The sequence below is a fragment of the Urocitellus parryii genome, unplaced genomic scaffold (assembly GCF_045843805.1).
Source record: "Urocitellus parryii isolate mUroPar1 unplaced genomic scaffold, mUroPar1.hap1 Scaffold_61, whole genome shotgun sequence".
NCBI lineage: Eukaryota > Metazoa > Chordata > Mammalia > Rodentia > Sciuridae > Urocitellus > Urocitellus parryii.
Window position 1 is genome coordinate 273,321 of NW_027554109.1, and position 19,624 is coordinate 292,944.

A 19,624-nucleotide genomic window follows, 5' to 3' on the forward strand; every position below is an offset into this window, starting at 1 on the left:
CCTGAGGCCAGTGTCTGTGCAGCAGGAGGGCAGTAGACAGTGGACAGGGCTTTATTGTCACAGCACGACAGACCAGATGAACCAAGAGCTGTGCTGACCTGGGCAGCAAGAGCCAGCCCTATGCAGGAGGCTGGTTCTGCTGCCAGGTCACAGCAGCCTGCTCCACAGAGGTGGCTCCCTGGTTCCTCTACTCCTTTGTCTTTGGTTTGTCTGTGGACCTCTGCATTCACCCCCAGAAAGTTTTTGAAAACTCATTCAGTCCTTTTAAGTCACATTTTTTCCTTTTAAAAATTCTTGGTGTTTCTGCATCCAAAACTGAAAGGGAGAAAGCTGTGGGGGAGGTACCACTGCATCCTGTGCTGGGACTGTGGGCAGCCTGCTGGCCAACTCAACACAGAGACTGGGTGGCATCTGGGGCCCCTGGGAGTATTGCTGCTGTTCCATTCTCTGGCTTGGGTGAGGCTTGGCTAGTGGGTGGGTGGCTCCCCCCATAGGGGGAGTTGGCTGTTGGTGGGGACAGGGGCTGCTCTCTGGAGGTAAGCTCCTATTCAGGAGCCTGCAGGGTTGGCGGCTGCAGAGGCAGAGCCACAGGGAAGCTGGCCATGTAGAAAACTCGGCCCAGGCGCTTGGCCACCTATAAAGAAAAGCCTGGATGGGTGCCTGCCAAGGACATTGGGTGATTTCAAAGAGCCTTTATGCCCTCTGCCCACTGTCCATGCTTACCTGGGCCCGGATCTTGAGGGCGGGCCCCAGCTTCAGCCCCATAGTCGTCAGCAGGTGCTCCTCTGTCAGCAGGGGCAAGGTCTCCCCATCAATTTCTTGTTCTCTGAATACCTAGAACAGGGATAGGGTCAGGCTTATCAGTCCCACACAGCAAAGGCCCAGAGAGCAGCCAGGGAGAGTAAGCAGGCTGTGTAGCTTTCAGGGAGTGGTCAAATGAAGGAATCCCCTTTTGCTTTGGGCAGGGGCTAGCATGAGGCAGGAGCAGGTGGGGCTGAGGGGTGTAGGGAAGGGAGAGGAGGGCAAGTGACAGGCCCGCTGCACACCCAGGTCAGCTCTGCCTCACCAGAGCATACTCCCCACAGCCAGACAAGCCCCCAATGAAGCTGCAGACATCATCCACAGTCCACTTGCTGACGTCCTCAGGGGATGTGGCCACCTCCCCATCAGCGAAGAGTCACCCCATGGTGCCTAGGTGTGAGTGGGTGTCACTAGGGCTTTGTTCCTCCCATCCCATACCCCACCGGTCTGCTGACCTTTGCTTGCCTTAGTTGCTTAGAGACATGCAATCCATGACTTAAGATTTTTCGACTGTGGAAGCCTTGCACCCCCTCCCCGTGCAAGACCTCCAAGGGTGGCTGGCCTGGGTCTCCACACCCACCTGTGTGGAAGTATGGGCTGACGGAGTAGGGGAAGCCCAGGGACAGAGGAGGGGGCAGGGTGGAACCTGAAAGAAGCCCCTTTCCCTCAGTGCTGGTTCCTCCTAGGGCTTGACCTGGGGTGGAGCCCCGGCCCCCTGTGGGTGCTATCTCCAGGTCCTCTCCATCTGAGTCCTTGGGGGCTCTTCTGAGACATCTTGAGCCCAGAGCCCAGATGCTGTTGTCTCCTTGGATTCGCTGGGCCGAACTGAGGCAGAACTAGGGCCCCCCCTTCCGCGGTGCTCTGCCAGCAGGCTCCCGGGGTGAGGTTGGAGGCTTCGGACCAGAGACACCCTGTGAAGGCGAAGCGGCGCGGAGCTATGTTTCAGTACCAGCATGGCCCCGAGCCTCTGCAGCTCCTCTGTACTGTCTGGGACACGCAGGGCCGCTTCAGGTGCCAGCAGCTGTGGCCGGTGTGTGTTCTCCAGCTCTTTCTGGCGAAGCAGCTCCGCGGATATCTCTAGCCTAGGCCAGGAGTAGTAGGATCAGCTTGAGGGCTAGTGCCACCCACCTCCCCTCCCGGCTTTGGCCGCACCTACCGGGCCAAGTTCTGTTTACGCAGGAGCTCCTGCTGCCGGGCGAGCATCTCCGCCTGGGCGGGGGGCAGGAAGCTGTACCCTGGGGAAAAGGGACAGACCAGGGCCAAGTGGTCAAATGGTGCTGGCCTGATGAATTGGCCCTCTGCACCACCTTGGTCCATCCTCGACATTAATGGGCGACCTTACAGGACCAGTTTCAATGAGCGTGCCCATAGGACATAAAAGACGTGCACACCTGCTGATTCCTTACCTGGAGTCTGGCACAGAGCCTATGGAACCCCCAAGAAAGGGGGCCTGAAATGGGAGCCCAGGGCGATGTGGGGGGCATTCTGGGGCGACAGCAAAGGGGGCGGCTGCGACAGCTCCCTGCGAAAGGCAGGACTGAGGGGCGTGCGTGGCTTGCCCGGCCCCCTCCGCGCCCCGGATTCCCCTAACCGCCTCCAAGCGCATTCCGGTCGCCGCTAATTGCTGGCCCTGCGGGCGGTCGATGTGCCGCTCCTTATGGCTCTAGGTCGAGCGCTGCCCCCGCTATTGCCCCCTGGCGGCGCCAATTAATCTCGGAGGAGGCGCTAACCCGCTAACCCGGAGGGCCATGGTGACTGCAGCGGTAATTACCGCGGGGGCCCTCCTCCCCACCCCCTCCCCGTAGCGGGCCCAGCGCTGCCGGGGGCACGAAACGTAATTAGCCGCAATCCTAAGGCAGCGGCAGCTGCAGACGCCAAGCTCCGCGGTGGAGGGCAGGGGGTGCGCCCGACTGGAGACGGCCGCTGCGGGGGGGGGGGGGCATCCCTGAGAGCCTCCCTGCTCTCTACAGGTCTCCCCCTGTCCCCGCCCGCCCGGGAGGCCGTCTCCCCAGACCGCTAGTGTGTCTGAACTGGCGAAGCGGGCTTCCCTCCTCCCCCAGTTCTAGTCCTCTGGCCGACCCCTCCCGACTTACTTTGGGCTGGGTTTCCAGACTTCCAGCCGCTCTGCCTTCTGCTTCCCCAACCTCATCCCCCCTCAGTGTCCCAGGGGCACCTGGATTTTGCTGGATCCCAGTTGCTCAACAAAGAAACAAGAGTGACCCTTCACATTCCTGCCCAGGGTTCTTGGCACCCAGGTACATACTGCCCCGGAAATGTTTTCCTGGGCCTCTACCCAGCTCAGCCAGCTGCAGGAACTTTTTGCCCAACAGACCCTAAACCCAAAGCAGGCAATACCCACATGACTGTGCAGCTGCAATCAGGGAGGAGTAAGTGGGTGGAAGGTGCAGGCTATGGGGCCTGCAGAAGTCAGATACCAAGCCCCAGTACCTCTCTGAGAAGGACCGGGCAACAGCTGGAGCTGGAGCAGTGTTCTCCCGGTGCTGAGCCAGACCCTGCTTCTGGTGCTGACCTGCTGTGGATGAGGGCAGGTGAACTTCCAGGCCACTGGGACTCCTCGAAGCTGCAGCTGCTACCTCCTGCCGGACCCTCAGGAGATCTGGGGGTGGGGGGGTAGGGGATGGGCAACAGCAGCGACCCTGAGGCCCAGCCTTCCCTGGACTTCTCCCCTCATCCTAGTGAGCACAGGACACTGGCCCAGGGGAGCCCAGGAGAAAGGGAACCAGGGGCCCACTTCCACACCATCCCTGCTGTGTGTCAGGCCTGATGTCAGTCACTGGGGCCAGAGGAGCAGCCCCAGGGCAGGGGAGACAGGTTTGCAGGAGGACCTGAAAGGAATGTGAGGTGGGAGGAAAGCCCAGTGCTGGTACGCAAGGCTGTGGAACCTGAGGCTGGAGCCTTGAGGGGAGGGACTGTGCACAGATCCATGAGAGCATAGACCAGTTCCTGGAGGTCACTGTGACAAGTCTAAGAGTGGGTCTCCAGACTCCACCAGGTGACCGTCTCCTAGATGGGAGGCAGGAAACTGAACCTGTACACGTGGCCACACCGCCACACCAGCATACACCAACATCCATTCACATCGGTCATCCAGCAGTGGTTGCATACAGTCAGCATCCAGCAAGACCACACCAGGCCCATGCATACGCATCCTTGCAGGCACACCGGCCACAATCTCTGGACGCGGCGACATGCAGTGGTTTGATGCACTGTGCTCCTGCCCAGGGCCGGGCCTTCGAGTCCCCACCACCCCCCTTTGCATACCTTTGCCACTGAGCCGCGGCCTCTGTTTATAAATTAATTACCCGAAAAGCGGAGGTGGGTCTGCCCTGGGCTGGGTGCCAGCCCGCAGAGCCTAGCCGGCTCAGCTGCCCGCGTCGATCCCAGCGGGGCCTGCACCCCCGCCCTCCAGCCCGCGGTCACAGCTATTTGCAGCCCGCTCCTAGGCTGGCGCACCGTGATTAACAGCAGCTCCCTGGCGGCCGCAACCACGCTCCCTCCCCCACATAGGCCTGCAGAGCGGGCCCCAGGCAGAGCAGGCAAAGCAATTAAAAGGGAAGATTTTTAAATTATTAACATTTGGTGAATTATTCAGACTCTTGGTGCCTTGTGCAAGGAGAGGAAATCCTGCCCCTTCACGGCACCCCATCCACCTCCTACCATAAAAGCCAAGTTCACCTAGCAGGAGACTAGCCTGTGAGGCTAGAGTGCAGCTGGACAGGTATCTGACTGCTCCCTGGGCTATGACCACAAGGGACAGAGCAGACCCAGTGAGTGGAGAGGGGCAAGAGCCTCATCCCAACCTCTAGCTGGGCCTCTCTTGGCATCCAGGAGGCCATGGTGGCCAAACACAGCTGCCTCTTAGTCCTGTCTTTCTGGAAGGCTTGCCCCCCATGCAGGACAAAGATCTGGCACTATTTGAATGTGACCACAGGTCAGCGTCCACTGACTTAAATTTGTGCACCAACTGCTGTGGGAGTCAGGAGAATGGGTACAGACCACAGGGTCTCCTGGATAGGGGGCAGGTAGGCTTACTCAAGCCCCTACCCCTTCCTCTCACCTGGGCTCACCCCTGAGTAACCTGTGTGCATGCCTGGAGGGGATCCTGAGAATGTGATGAAAAGTGGGGACTTGGAACAAGACCTGGGGCAGCCAGGCCTCATCGCCTACCCACAAAGGGCTGGGGGTCACTGACAGATCCAATCCTGGTCTTGATGTCAGCAGCCAACACCCTCTTCTGGGGTGGAGGGGCAACTGAGAGTGTACACAGGTATGGGGGCAGGTGGGGAGGTCACATACCATGGCTGGGGAGGCCCAGGTGGTAGAGACGCTGTGGTTCCTCGAAGCTGCCAGCCTCACTGAGAGCGGAAACCAGCCGGTGGTAGTGGTCCTCAGGCGCCATGCTGGGTTGCAGCTCTGGCAGCAGCAGAGTCTCTGCGTTGGGGTAGCACATAGGGAGGGGATTTTCCTTGAAATACTACCCAGGCGGAGAGGCAAGTAGGGAAGGCACACCTCACCCTAAGCCTAAGACCTTCCACCCCTGCTACGAAACCCAAGTCCCTCCTCTGTGCACACCTGCCCTTTTTGGAAGGTCTAACAACACTTCCAAGCACTCAGTTACTGCTTCCTCCTCCAGTGACCTGTCCCTCCTCCCTGGGTTGGGCTCCCACCTCGAGGGTACTCAGACTCACACTCGATTCGCTTCGGGCCTTCTTCTCTGAAGAGCAGTCACTGGTGAAGTGCGGGGAGCAGCCCAGTCTCTTGCCTCGCAAGCCACCTGCAGAGGGTGGAGTGAGCCACACCCAGTCTCAGGGACTGGAGGAGGAGGCAGGGAAGACCAGGTGGGGAAGACCCACCCCTGCCCCAGCTCAGTCTAGTGAGCCCCAGTCCCCTCCACTCAGGAGCATCCTTGGTGCTGGTGGGCAAGGCCTTGCCAGCCCTGGGTCCCAGGCTTCCACCTGGTGAGCCCAGCTGGCTGGAGGATATCATGACAGGTATGGAGCAAGGCAAGGAAACAGGGCAGCCCTGACCCTGGGCCCCAGGCTGCATTTGAATAGAAGTGATGGGTGTGACACGTGACTGTGACTGTGTCCCCACGGGCCTCTGGCTGCCCCTGACCAGCCAGTCCATTCCCATGTGTGCTCATGAGCCCACCTCAGCTTCTCCTGGAGAACAGAACTACCTTCCCTTTCTGAGCAGGGCTGGGGTGGGCTGTGCAGATGCTGGGGAAGAGAGTCAGTCAGGAAGGCACATGTCACTCCCCACACCAGGGGTGTGCTCAGGGGAGCCCTCCTCTCTGCACCAAAAGCCCAGACCCTCCTCTTTCCTGCACTCAGCCTTGGCAAGCACATACCTGCCCAGCCAGGCTCTGCGCTCCAAGGGTCACCCCTGGACAGCTGACCTGCCCTACACAGACCCTAGGTGCCTGGCTCCTGGTCTGCCTATTCCTATACTATCCCCTCTAGAGATCACATCTCCACATCAAAAGCTGCACACAGGGCTGGGGATGTAGCTCAGTTGGTAGAGTGCTTGCCTCACATGTAAGAAGCCCTGGGTTCCATCCCCAGTACCATAAAAATGAAATGAAAATAAAAGCCACACACATCTATAGGTCTGTCTCCTAACCTGTCCCTGCACCCCCAAGCTCTGCTTCCTCCTGAGGACCCTGAAATCAGGGGGCCCTGCTGATAGCAGGTCATCATCCTGGCCTCCAGGTCAGACCCTATTGCCTCTGAAGACCCAGGGTGGCGGGGATGAGGGCTGCTCCTTGTGTAACTCAAGCCTTTCATGACACCTTGGTACTTGGGGGTCCCCAACCTGTGCCCCCAGGAAGCCCTGCTGTCAGCTCAGGAGCCTAATTCCTTTTTCTTATTCCTTTAATCTGTCATTTTTATCAGGCTAGGGAAGTGCGGCAGCAGCCAGAGCACTGATCAATCTCCACATTACAGCTGACAGAATGGTGCTAATAACTTATTGATCTCAGCCACCTCACTGCCACTGGTCTAGCTGGCTGGCCCCAGGCCCTGCCCCAAAGACAGGGGGCAGTCCCCACTGCCTGCATGAGGGGTCAGGTTAGACAGACCCTGTAGGACAGATGGAGGGCACTCAGGTGCACATGGGCATCACAAGCTGCGTGTCAGAGTCCAGCAAGCAGGAGGGCACCCTGAGCGCACCAGGCAGGGAGTGGGTCTTGCAGCCTCTCTCTACACCTGCTGCCCATCTCCTGCTCCCTGTACATGCTCAGGGGTCAGCAAGGGTAACCTCTGCAGTCTGTTCCCTGTTTCAACAGTGGCAACTCCCGCCTCCTTGCTGGGCTTCTCTGCTCCTGGGGAGCTTGAGAGTCACAGCTTGGGGGAGGTGATACTGGGGTTGGAGTGCCCCGCAGTGAGACCCAGTCTTGTAGCTGCCTTGAGGAGATGCATAAGCTCAGAGTCACACCTGATGTAGGCAGTGACAGGAGGCAGACACACGTACCAGGGGTGGACCTTAAAGTCACAAGACCTGCGCTGAGCTCCTCAGTCCTCTGGGATCCTTCCTGTCCAGAGCCCAGGAAGCTGTGGCTCGAAGGACACCCCCTTGGGCCACAGGAATGAAGTAGACATGGTGACAGGTAAAGACCACTTCAGGGCCCAGAGGAATCCCATGGGGAGCTGCAGACCTGGCAGGTGCACGCGCGTGCACGCGCGCACGCGCGCACACACACACACACACACACAGCATCCTGGCTGCTATGCACAGCATGTGACCTGCACTCACTGTAGAGTGCGGAGGGCTACCTGGCAGGGTGAGCAAGCCCTGAAGGAGACACACAGGGCACATGCAGGTCTGTGTACCTGAGGAGGTTGTACATAGGCAGGAGAGGGCCTTCTGCCTCAGAACATCTCAATCACTGAGGGGCTCCCTCTGCTCCACCCGATCGATGGGGCAATTAGATTTTATCAGCCACCTCCAAAGCAGCTCCAGAAGCAACCCCCACCCCTATCCACAAGGGCCTTCTGGGATCATGGGGGCTCTGTTGGGAGTGTCCAGGGTGGTGGGTGATGCCCACCCTGCTTTCCCAGAGCAGTAGCCATTGTCAGAAACAACCCTGTCCAGGGTCCATGTGACAAGGCCCCTGAGGTCAAGTTGTGCCCACTCTCAGCGGTGGCATCTTGCAACCCCTCATGAACTGCTCCGTGGGAGACTGCCTGGGTCCCCAAGATGTTCTCTCCCTCTGAGTTCCTGTTGCCTCCAGGAACCAGATCTCCTTGGTGGCCCTGGAAGCTCCTGGGCCAGCACCCTCTTGGCCTACCTGAAGCGGTCCAGGCTGCAGGGGATGGGCCCTTTCCCTCCCAGGACCCCTGAGAAGCAGGACCAGGCCGACATGCCCTGTGAGTTTGGTGGGAGGTGGGCATTGGTGGGAGGTGAGCTCTGGAAGGTCTTTGCCTGTGCCTGTCTTGTGAGGAGGGGGTGGTCGGCCTCGAAACTCCAAGCCCACCCCAGCAGCAGCCACACTGGAGCCGCCCTGGGCCGCCAGTCTGCCTAACTGGCTGGGATTAACACAATTACCATCACATGGAGCCCCAGGGGACAGCTGGCCTCACACCTCCCGCCTCCTCTGCTGGCCTCCCTGGCTGCCCGCCAAGGCATCCAGAGCTGCTGAACAGACACAGGGAGGGTGGCTGTCCCTAAGCAGAGGTGCTGTGGCCCTGGCAGCCCCATCATCGCCCTCAGGACCCAGGGGTCTCCTCACCTGTGGGTCCCAAGCCAACCTCCACACTGCCTCTCTGGAATTCACAGCGGCTCTGGTGCTCGGGCATAACGAGGTGGCGGCTTCGGTGCACACTGGATATGAGTGTGGGAAGGTCACTGTCCTGGCTGCAGCAGAGCAAGACAGAGGATGGAGCCATGAGCCTTGGCAGTGCCACCTGATGAGCATGAGTACAAGGGTGCTTGGGGCTGAGGACAGCTTGCACTGAGCGTGGTGATGTGTGCGCTTACCTCTGTGGGCTTGGGATGCCACAACTACGCACACTCAGCAGGCAGGCCAAGAGAAAGCAGAGACGTGGCACCTGGACCCCACTCCATCACCCAGCTGGTCTGTGCAGAGCCAGAGCAGCCCCTCCCACCTTCCTCTCTCCAGAGAGGCAGTGCTGTGCTCAGCTCCCTGCCTCAGAGGGAGGACAGGATGGCCTGCTGTCTCACAGGACAGACATATAGAGGGCACACTGTCACCCATGTGCTGCCAGCTCTGAAGCAAGCACCTGGCACATGCCACTTTGGTTAAAACTTGCAACACCCTCTTGGGGCCCTCATTTCTCCAAATCAGGAAACTGAGGTTCAGACCAAAGTCCCGTAGATAAAAAGATCTGCCCTGGCAGGCTCAGGACACCTGTGATCCCCAGGGTGCACCCAGGGTGCACCCAGGCCTGGCCTTGGAATCACCCTGCATGTGATTCTTTGTCCCTTCTCCCTCCTGCTGAGCCCTCACCCACAGCCCCAGAGAGAAGAGGGAGGAGAAAGTGGGGCACCCTGGGGTTATGTGAGCAACCCCATCATCAACAGAGAAGGAGGGGACAGGAAGTCAAGGCCAGCCAGAGCAGGGGCAGGGAAGCCCAGTGCCCCCAGCAGTGCCCTCCCGGCCCACCTGTGGTGGAGCAGCCTCTTCAGCAGCACTGACACTAGCAGAGCCTCCTCACAGTGACCTAGGAACCGATCCTGAACCTTATTAAATAGCCCCCAGCCCCCAGCCTGGGCTGGCAGGAGCCAGGCTAATCCAGGCCAGGCCCTAAGCAGATCAGTTTCAGCACCAGATACCCCGGGGCGGCCCCAGAGCCCCTAAGAGACCCAGATGTAGGTTCTCCCCCATCCCATGAAGGCGGGAGGCAGGTGGGGAGTAAGTACTTTATGGGATTATTCTCACGAGGCTCATCCCCCATCATCCTCACTGATGTGGGATGTTGGACAGAACTGCTGTCCTCAGCATGGGGAAGGGGCCTGGGCTGGCCGGGTACAGGGCTGCAGCTGCCATGGAGCTGCTCCCCACAGTGCACCGGACACTTCCTGCTTCCAGGGACTGGAGAGGTGAGCACAGTAATTTCCTGTGAGCCCTGGCCTGGACCCCCAGCAGCACCTGCATCTGGGACCAGCCTCAATGACAGCGATCGGCTCAGTCTCACTTGGGGGTTACCCGGGCTCTCAAGGTACAGGCCGATGGGGGCCACCCTTGGCTAGACAGGACCTGCCCTTGCATTCCACACCCAAGTCCCTGCCTTGGGGGTTCATTCCTTAGGTCCCAAGATGGGCCAGTCCTGAAAACCTGTTCTGGTCACTCAGTTATTCACTGAACAAATTATGCTGGGTTCATTTAAAAAAAATGCCAAGAGACTCACACACAGGCTGGAGAGTTGAGAGCTCTGCACCTGTCTTCACAGTGTGGGGCCACTACACACAGGCAAGGCCTCAGCAGGCTGCTGTGGCACGTGGGGAGGAGACTGGGGCAGGGTCAGGAAGGCTGCAGGGAGGGTTGTGAGGAGGCCAGGAGAAGGGTGAGACCCGACTCCCCCCTGAGGGTCTCCCCACCCCAACTCTCTCACGTAGCCTTCACCAGCTGGGGGCCCTAGAGGGTCAGGGACCTAGAAGGCCCTTCTTGCCAGCCAGGCTGCAGGGGCATCACAGGGCAGAGGGGCCCTGGGCCTTTTCTTGCAGCCAGCAGCAGGCATCCCCAGCAGGACTGGTCAGAAGGACGAAGAGGACAGACAGATGCAAGAGGCAGACAGACCAGTGAAGAGTGACAGACAATGGGGATGGACAGACAGTCGGGATGGGACAAACACAGTTGGTGACCCAGTGTGAGGCAGCTGGCGGTCCACAGCCCTCCTTGTCCAGACACTGGGGGCTGTTAGCAGACGGGATATGATGGGCTGTTAGTCCTCTGGGGTGTGCTCTTCTCCAGAACTGTAACCTTCCCTTTAATGAAATCCAGAAAGTCATCCTTGCCCCTCTGGATCCTCTGTGGGACCAGGGTCTCCACTAATGCAGGCCTGCTTCTTCCCAGGCACAGCCAGGCTGCAGCAGCCAGTACTGGTAAGAATTCAGCATGGGACTCCTGGGGCCTCCCCGCACCCCAAGGCCAGGTGTACTGCAAGGAGGTGCAGGTCCGGAGGGGAGGCACAGCCATTGGGTTTCCCTGCAGGCCTTGCTGGCAAATTTATCCTGTAGCGTCCAGAGTAAAAGGCTCATAAAATGTCATCAATGTTCATGACGGTTCATAAAAATGATCCGTTGAGCTGGCAACTCCAAAATGAGGTGGAAATAAGTTTAAAGCTGTTTTTATTGTAATTCGGCTCCAGGATCCAGACGTTCTTGAAGACATAAATAATGACACCTCTGGCAGAGATCCAGGACAAGCTGCCTTCCTGCAGCTGGGCCTGGGAGGCCAGGCACCCACAGCTTGAGTCCCAAGAGGCTTTCCCTGCCCTTGGTGCCCACTGCTCCCCATCAGGCCTTCCTGTGGTGCTCCCCTCGAAGCCCTGGGGAAAAACTTGGCCCCAATAACCAGAAACCAGCCCCTGCCCCTTGGGAGCAGGAACTAGGTCCCTGACACCTGACCTCCTCCTGGGGGCTTCTTTTTTATCCTCTATGTCTTGGATCCACAGGCCCCAGCCTGTTTCCATAACCCAAATCCATGTGAGGAAACCCCAACCTTCCAGGGTCCCCAGAAGGATCTTTCCAAAACACAGATCTGGTCACTCCCTGCTCAGGAACTTTCTGTGGCTGGCTCAGCTTGGAGAACAAAGCCCAACTGGTCCAGCGGCTAAGGTGCAGACCTTTTAGCATCCCACTGAGCCAGACCTGCCATGTTCCCATTCTCCTCCCTTCCATCCCATCCTTCATCCCTCCACAGCTTTGCAGACCACCTTTTCCCAGTGAACTCCTATGCATCCTTCAAGAACCTGCTCACACATCACCATTCTCCCTCCTGGTGGGTCTCTGGGAGGGTGAGAGGTGAAAATCACAGCCTCATCTTAGAGCTGTTGGGCTCCAATGGACAGTCCAGTGGTGAGGGTCATAGCATGCTTTGTCTCCACGGGTGGGCTGTCTAGGACCCTGCCCATGCTGTTGAGGCCTGGCACAAGTCTGCACTTGGCTGAGATGGGCCTCCTGATCTCAGTTGGGCACCATGCCACCTACCTTCCAGGCCAGGTAAGGACACACATCCAAACCAGCCTGGCAACCGCATGGCCCACACTGGCTCACACTGACTGGGACAGAGGACAAGACAAAAGACCATGGGTAGAGGAGGGAAGCAGGGTGGGTGGGACCCAGGAGAAATGGCAACAGCTGCCCCTGCCCAAGCCAGGCTCCTACCTGCAAGATGTCTCTCGGAAGGAGATGTTCACATCCCAGTGGGTGTGGACTCTACTGGGAGAGAAAAGAGGGTCAGTGGCTCCATTACTGGCACAGAGACAGCAGCGGGGTGTGGGCCTGACTCTTAACATCCCACCAGCCAGAAGCCAGGGCAGTCATGAGGGTGGCACCTCATGCCCAGTTCAACCTGGTGGCAGCTTCCACTGAACAAACCCAGGGCTTGAGATGCTCTGGCCTCCCAGAGATGAGGACGAGGAGCAGGCTGAACAGCCCCGGGGAACACCAGGCACCACAGCCCCCACCATCCTTACTCACAGACACCCCACCCCTAGGTGCTGGCAGGACGAGGCCCATATCAGGAAACAAATTTCTGGGAGGTTGTGGGTGTCAGCCCAGGTGGGTACCGGACCTTGGGTCTCTTTGCTGGCCAACCTCTACCCAGAAGTGACCATGGCATGGCTGAGGCAGAACAAGGTGCCAGGGCGCCAGTTCAGGAGAGAGGACAGCCTCTGCCTGCACCCCCGCCCCACAGCAGCATTCCAGAAGACCCCTGGTCTTCGTGTCCCCTTCCATAGGAGCCTGAGCCTCCCGGCCCAGATCTGGAATAAGTACCTTCTCTTCATGATTCGGACATGCAGATCATCCTCCTGCTTCAAGCCTGGCTGCCGTCCACAGGCTGGGCCACCTCCATCACTGTCACCATCACTGGCAGAAAAGCTGGGGTTCTGTTCCTTTTTCAGGGAGCGTGCAGGGGGCAGGGCCACTGTCCTTTTGTCCGCCAGCCGCCCCCGGTTCTGGGCAGGAGGAGGAGAACGTTAAGGCTGAGCTAGACATCAGCCTCCTGGGCCTGGGCCAAGGCCCAGGGGCCTCATTGCTGTAGGCACAGCCTGTGAGGACAGCAGAGTGTGGGCTGTTCTGCCTGCCCAGCCTGAGTGTGGGTGCCCACCCTGTGGCAGGGAGCCCTGGGGATGCCTAAGCTATGACCCTCAGCTCCTTCCCTGTGTCCCCAGAGTCTTCTGGGATTGTGCATACAGCCTGGGGCAGGGATCATGGGGCTGGTCCTGGTGGGTGTGCAGTCAGGGAGCAGGTCCCTCTCAACGTGTCTGGCTGACATCCCATCTCCTCTGTCAGTCCTGAAAACTTACAGCAATATCAACAAGCAAAGTCACTTTTCTTTTTCTTTTGCAGTGCTGGTGAAACTAGGGCCTCACAAAACACTCTGCCACTGAGCGGCAGCCCCAGCCCCTCTTTGCTATTTTGTTAGCACCATGAAGAGCCCAGCTCAGGGGAAGTCTGTCTGAGACTGCTGGTCCCTTGCAATCTGCAGGCCTGGGAGCCACAGGCTGCCCGAGAGCACTGACAGCCCTGACCCTTTGTTCCCCAGCCCTGATGGTTCATTTCTCTCCTCAGTGTCCCCCCTGCACCATGTGTAAGTGTGTGGTGCTGTGTATGCTCAAGCTTGGAGCTCTGCACCCAGCTCACACATTTCTGCACAGAGCGGTGGACATGAGTGTGTGGCCCCAGTCCTGGCATTTCTCTACCCTTCCTGGCTCCAGGTCCTGATGCCCCAGGGAAAAGAAAAAAAGTCATTGATTATTTTCCAGTGTACAGAGGTTTTTTTCTTACTTGGTTAAGAGGCTGCTGGCTCAGAGGCTACATGGGCTTTCAGAGTATCTACTTTCCTCTCCTGTTCAGTCCTCCCATTGCCAGAAAGAGTTGATCCTCACCACACCCATGAGCTTAGTGAGGAAGGGGTCAAGGAGGGTCCCTGCCCCAGGTCATCCAGGATCTTGAGGTGGGCTGCTGCATGGAGTCCTGTCCTTGCAAGGACGCTTCTCTTCAGATTCAGCACCACATCATCTCCGGACGCCTGGCTCTGCCCAGCTCAGGCTCCCTCCCCCAGCTCTGGGAGCCACAGTATCCCCCACACCTGCCCTCACACATCTGCTGGGGTCTGCCCAGGATACCCTGATTCCCTCTGTAACATGGTGAGTGAAATAGACCCAGCAATATAAGGGCACATGGCATGGGGCCAATGGGTTTTCAGGGCCAGCCCACAGGATGACAGGGTCCAGTGACAGCAGAGCGCAGGGAGACGGCAGTGGTGAGTGCCCACCTATGTCTCGGCCTCTGTCAATCCATAGGTTTGGTATCATTTTCAACACCCCTTGGCCCATGGCTCTGCCTTGTCCAGCCTGCCAAAGCCCAGTGCCAGGCATCTGGAGATAAGCTCTGCCCTTCTCCTCAGTCACCTTTCAGCCTTAGGTGAAATACTCTCATGAAAAGAAAAGGGGTATTTTCTCAAAGCCACCTGCTTCCCCTCTTTTGTGGCAGAAATACTCCCATCCAAACAGAAAGTAGAACCCAGACTAGGAGTAAACATCTCTCTGCCTCTCACCTGTGGGAAGAGAAGAGGGGGACACAGAGTCTATAAGACTGCAACTTGGAAGGGGGCCAGGACCGGCTGGCTGGGAAGGAGCCCAGGCTATATGCCAGTCTTAGCCACATGAGGCACAGAGCTGGGCACAGGATCTTCCAGTCCCTGGTATGCGCTGAAAGCACCCTGGAAGGTTAGGTCTGGGGTGGCTCTTGGGGGTAACTCTATGGGGGAGCATGCTGAGAACCCAGATGGCCACTCTAACCCTGCCCAAGGATGGGGAACACATGCCCCCCCATACATCAGAGACTTAGCTCCCCACTGCTCAACTGATTTGAGAAGCTGGCTCCTAACCAATAATTGACCCCTTCTGAAATGGTGAGAGTGGGTTCCAGCATGCACAGTCACATGCACACCATGTTCTACCCCTGGAGTATCTGTGACCATGAAGTGCACACACCTTTGAAACTGGCCACAAGGGTGGGTAGAGACAGCCTCTGTGCACCAATAGGTTGGGGCTAGAAAGGAGATCCATGGAGATACCTCCAAGGAAGCGGCCAGGCACAGAGAGGCCGGCAGGCCCAGGTCTGAAGTGCCCTTCACTCAGGGCAGGAACCAGGGAGCTTCAGAAAGGCAGCAGCTCCATCCCTCTCTGAGCTTCAGATTGCCACTTGAGGTGATGGCAGATGTTGAGCTCAGGTCACCCTCTGCCCCTCTCTTGTGGCAGGCCTCAGGGGTGGCAGGTTGGAAACTGTGGGGCACTCCCATCCAAACAGAAAAGAGAACCCAGACTAGTCTGAGGTGGGCACCCAGAGGATCCCGTCCAGTTCCAGCTGCCTGAAGGGGTGCCACGATGGAGAGGGACTTCAATCTTTTGCCCAGTAGGTATGTGACAGCAAGCAAAAGGTGTTTCTGCACACCTGCTTGGGGAGCTCTTGTACAGGTGCCCTGTGCTCCTGTAGACTCAAGTGTGTAGGGCGGGCGGCTTGAGGCTGTGACTGTGACAGACCAGGTGTGGGCTGGGCCTGTGGCTCTCCTTCCCCTGCCAGCATCCATGTGTCCAAGATTTCCCAGCCTGCTCAGCGTGCATCCTGCAGAGCCCACGGGGAAGCCAGGATACCCCACCACCCGGTCAAAGGGAATAAACCCAAGGTGGCAGCCTGGGCCCTCCAGGACCACTGGTACCTCCACCCCTCCTGCTCCTTCCTGTAAGAGGGGACTGCTGGGTGGACCTAGGAACAGCAGCCTCCACCCCCCATGTCCCTAGAGGTACCCCACTAGGGGAGCTTCCTCTCTAGAGGCAATTTCCTTTTCAGATCAACCCTCTACTCCTCACTGCCTGGAGTCTCATACCTGCTCCCCAGGCCAGTGGGGAGGCCAGAGATTGTCTATCCTAGGTGGGGTTCTTGCTCTCTGGACACCTACAGGCAAAGACCCTGCCCCAGCCAGGCTCCATGTCATGGACCCTCCGAGGTCCAGACCCTTGCAGGGCAGCACTTCAACATTAGGAGCACCAAGACACACACCACTCAGGCTCAAGCCTGGGGATAACCCAGATGTGCAACCTGGCCAGCTAACACTGTTACACCTCAAAAGAGTCCTGCCCCAGCACCCAGCACCTCTCTCTGCTGAGCCAGATGACTTGGTGATCTCCAGACCTGGGACAGGGAAGTCCCCAGGCCCAATGAATGACAATAACAGTGGGAAAACCCTGGAACCTGGAAGGCTGGAGAAGTAGCTCCAAGACACCCATGAGGGAGGCTGCTCAAGAACAGGCAGGACCCGCCCTTCATCCAAACAGGAGAGGATCCTGTGACCCAGGATTCCCACCCATTCCCAGGGATGGTCTGGAACAGCACAAAGCAACCCCACCCACCCCATCTGCCCTGGGAGGATTCCCTCCAGCCTGCCCAGAGTGCTGAAGTTAGGACTCCCAATCTTAGAGATCACCAGGCTCTCAGGGGAGTCCAGACACCCCAACCCAGATTATTCCCAGGTCTCACCACAGGCGAGGATATTCGACAGCCCAGGAAGTCGAAGATTGGAGGATGCACCTGCAGAATTCCCTTGGACATAAGCGTCTTCAGACTTTTTCCTGTGAGGAGAGCCGAGCACAGCTGGTGAGGGGCAGTCAGGGCATAGATGGAGCCTCTGGGGCGCCGTCACCCACAAAGCCAGTCCCCACTCCCGGAAGGTGTATGCAAGGCACACCAACCTTCCAAACCCACTGTTGTCCAACTTCGGAGCCTGCTGCCCGCCCCACCCTCTCAGAGGAGAAGGGGATCTGCTGGGCTCTGAAACTCAAATCCTGGGCGAGGCCCTCCCCTGGTGGAGGGCGGCTTCCTCTCAGCCCTGGCGCCCCTCCTCCTGCCCCACCCTCTCTTAGCCAGTCTAGCCCGAACTGTGGCCGGGCAGTGGAAGGCTGAGCTGGGGAATTGGTGAGTGGAGGCGCAGTTGCGACCCAGGCCTGCGTCAGTCCCCAACGCAGGAAAGGGCAGCCACTGCGCAGCCTGAACTCCTAAACCAAACGCTACCGGGTCCCAAACTTCCCAAGACCCTCGCCAGAGGGTCACCGCGCTTATCAGGTGCCCCCGATCCGGCCTCCAAAGGTGTATTGTCGCACCTTTGGAGTCACCATCCAAACGGGCTGCTCCAGGTCTCGCTGACACTGTTCCAGCTCCGCGCGCCCACGCCCCGCCCCACTCCCGCGGCCCCACGTACCTGTTCAGCCCCAACCAGTGTGCACTCACACCCCGGCAGCACGTGCTCTGGAGCTGCAGCGCACTCTCTGGGCCAAAACCAAGTCTCCCCAGTGGCAGAGCGAAGGGCTCGGACCCGCGGGTCCCCAGTAGCGAAGGAGAGGGACAGCGGCTTGCGCCCCCTAGTCGGCCGCACCTGTGTGGCGGATGCTGCGCTTCCAGTCCTTGGCCGTCTGGCGGCCGCTGACGAACTGGAACTCCTTGGGCATGAGCCACTCGCTGCGGTGGCGGATGGACGGGCCTTTGCTGCCCTGGCAGAGTTTCCGTACGTTGAGCAGAGCACGGTTGGCGCCACACTCCACCTCGATGCAGGGCTCACCGTTGTCCAGCAGCGGCTGGAAGTCCGCGGCCGCTGCGGCCAAGAGGAGCTCAAGGGCCAGTGGGTCTCTGGGCAGGTGGAGGTTCGGCGTGGCCTCGTGCAGGCTAAGGTAGGCGCGCGAGGGCCAGAGTGGTGGAGCCAACAGTGCTTCATAGCCTGCAGCAGAGGCCGGCAGCGAGGCGGCCGGGGGGGGGGGGGCAGAGCTGCTGCGGCGGGCAGCGGGGCCAAGTAGCCCGGCAGCGGAGGCAGAGGCAGCGCGGCCAGGGTCAGGTGGAAGGTGGCCAGGGCCAGGGCCAGGTCCTCGCGGCCCGGGAGCTCCTTTTTGACCGCCGGCATGTCGCGCGGGTGGCCCAGCAGCCGGCTCTCGGTCGCCGGCGCAACTTATTTTGGCCCTGGCTGGAGTTGCGTCTCCGCCGGCCCTGAAGGCGCCTGGCCGCGCTTCCACCCCGCCCGCTACTGCGCCCTTGCACCCGAAGCCGCCACTGCTGCAGCAGGGCCGCCCCTTCCTGCTACCCGGCCTACTGCAGGGGTCTCGGCGAACCCAGACATGGTGTGGCCTGAGCTGCTACTGATCACAGACCGACGGGTAAGAAGGCTGCAAAAGCCAAAGCCCCACCTCCAAACCCGCGAGGCCCCGCCCGCCCTCCACTAGGCGCCACACCGTCGCTGCTCCAGGTTCCCCCGCGCTGGGCCCTCCGCCGCTGGGATGAGGCCGGAGCCGCCTCTTCCGCCGCCGGCAGGGGGAGGAGGGTCATAAATAACCCGCGGGCAGCAGTGCAGACGGTGACCTGAGACGTCCTGGGGGAGTGAAGGGACGGCCGTCAGCACTTCTGCCCCCAACCCCACTGCGCCAGACTTGACCCATCCTGGAGTGCCTGCCTCTTAAAGCCCCCTTTTTATCCATTCTTTCATCAGTCAATCAACCATTTATTGAGCGCCAGATGTGGTGTAACCCCAGGAAGAGCCTACCCAGAGAAGGGGTTGTGGGAAGAGAGATGCAGAGGAAGAGTGAGAGCACAGGTGTAGAGTCCAAGGAAGTGCGGGTTCCCAGAGTCCTGGCCTGGCTCCCGGCTTCTCTGCCTGAGCTCACCAACTTCTTCAATGAGGCGGGTGCTGCATGGGAGCGCACCCAGACCCACCAAGAACAGGGGGACATGCAGGGACTGAGCTTATGGGCCACAGGTGTGGCTGACACTGAGCTATGAGGAAGCACACCTGTGTACACAGCTGCCCAGCCACCCACAAATGCATGCATGCTCAAAGACATACAAAGAGCAACCACAGGTGTGTCACACCCATGACTTTTTGTGTGCCAGCACAGTAGTTGCTGAGCCTGAATGCATCGGACAGGTTCATGGAGCACACAAATCCTCAAATACTTCCCACAAGCACCAACACAGACAGGATGTGTGCTAAGAGATACAGATCACAGATATCCCGAGACTGGGACTTGAAACACAGGCACAGATGGAGCCAGCTCCACATGTTCACCTGCCAAGGCAGGGTGTCAGGCACAGGTAACACCCAGTTGGTTGCACTATTGGTCTAGAAAGAGTTAACCTGGAAGGTCAGGGGTTAGAGGTTAGCCAGATGAGGCTCCCTCAGACATTCCTGCAAAGTAGCTAGAAACTTCAGGAATGTAGCCTTTTCAGACCTAGGGAGAGCTGCCCTGCTGGGACACCTGGGCAGCTAGCTGTGAGCTGAAAAGAAGCCATGCCTTGTCTCTCAGCATGCAGGATGGTGTTTTGGGGCTGTCCACTACCTTAGTCTCTGCCACTTAAAGGAACAAAGAGAGAGGGCCTGAGCTCAGCCTCACCCCACTCCTGTGGCCATGCAGTTGGTGTCCAGATGCACACATGCAGGAATTCTAGCAGGCACCCACAGCGCCCTGTACTGCTGGAGTGACGTTACCTGTGCAGTGACAGTCATATGTCATGTTCAAGGGTGTCAACACAGGCAGTTACCAGACACAGGCACAGTGATGCACAGGTGCTCAGCACT

General features: G+C 59.0%; 1 long non-coding RNA gene and 1 pseudogene across 1 annotated transcript in view; one reads left to right on the forward strand and one right to left on the reverse strand.

The window, feature by feature from the left end:
• On the reverse strand, positions 1-18,068 carry LOC144252853 (sterile alpha motif domain-containing protein 11-like; annotated as a pseudogene).
• Positions 17,656-19,624, forward strand: part of LOC144252854 (uncharacterized) — an 18,799-nt gene continuing 16,830 nt past the window's right edge. Inside the window, exon 1 of the long non-coding RNA XR_013343068.1 lies at positions 17,656-17,732. This is a non-coding gene — a long non-coding RNA (uncharacterized LOC144252854). The remainder of the gene's footprint in view (positions 17,733-19,624) is intronic.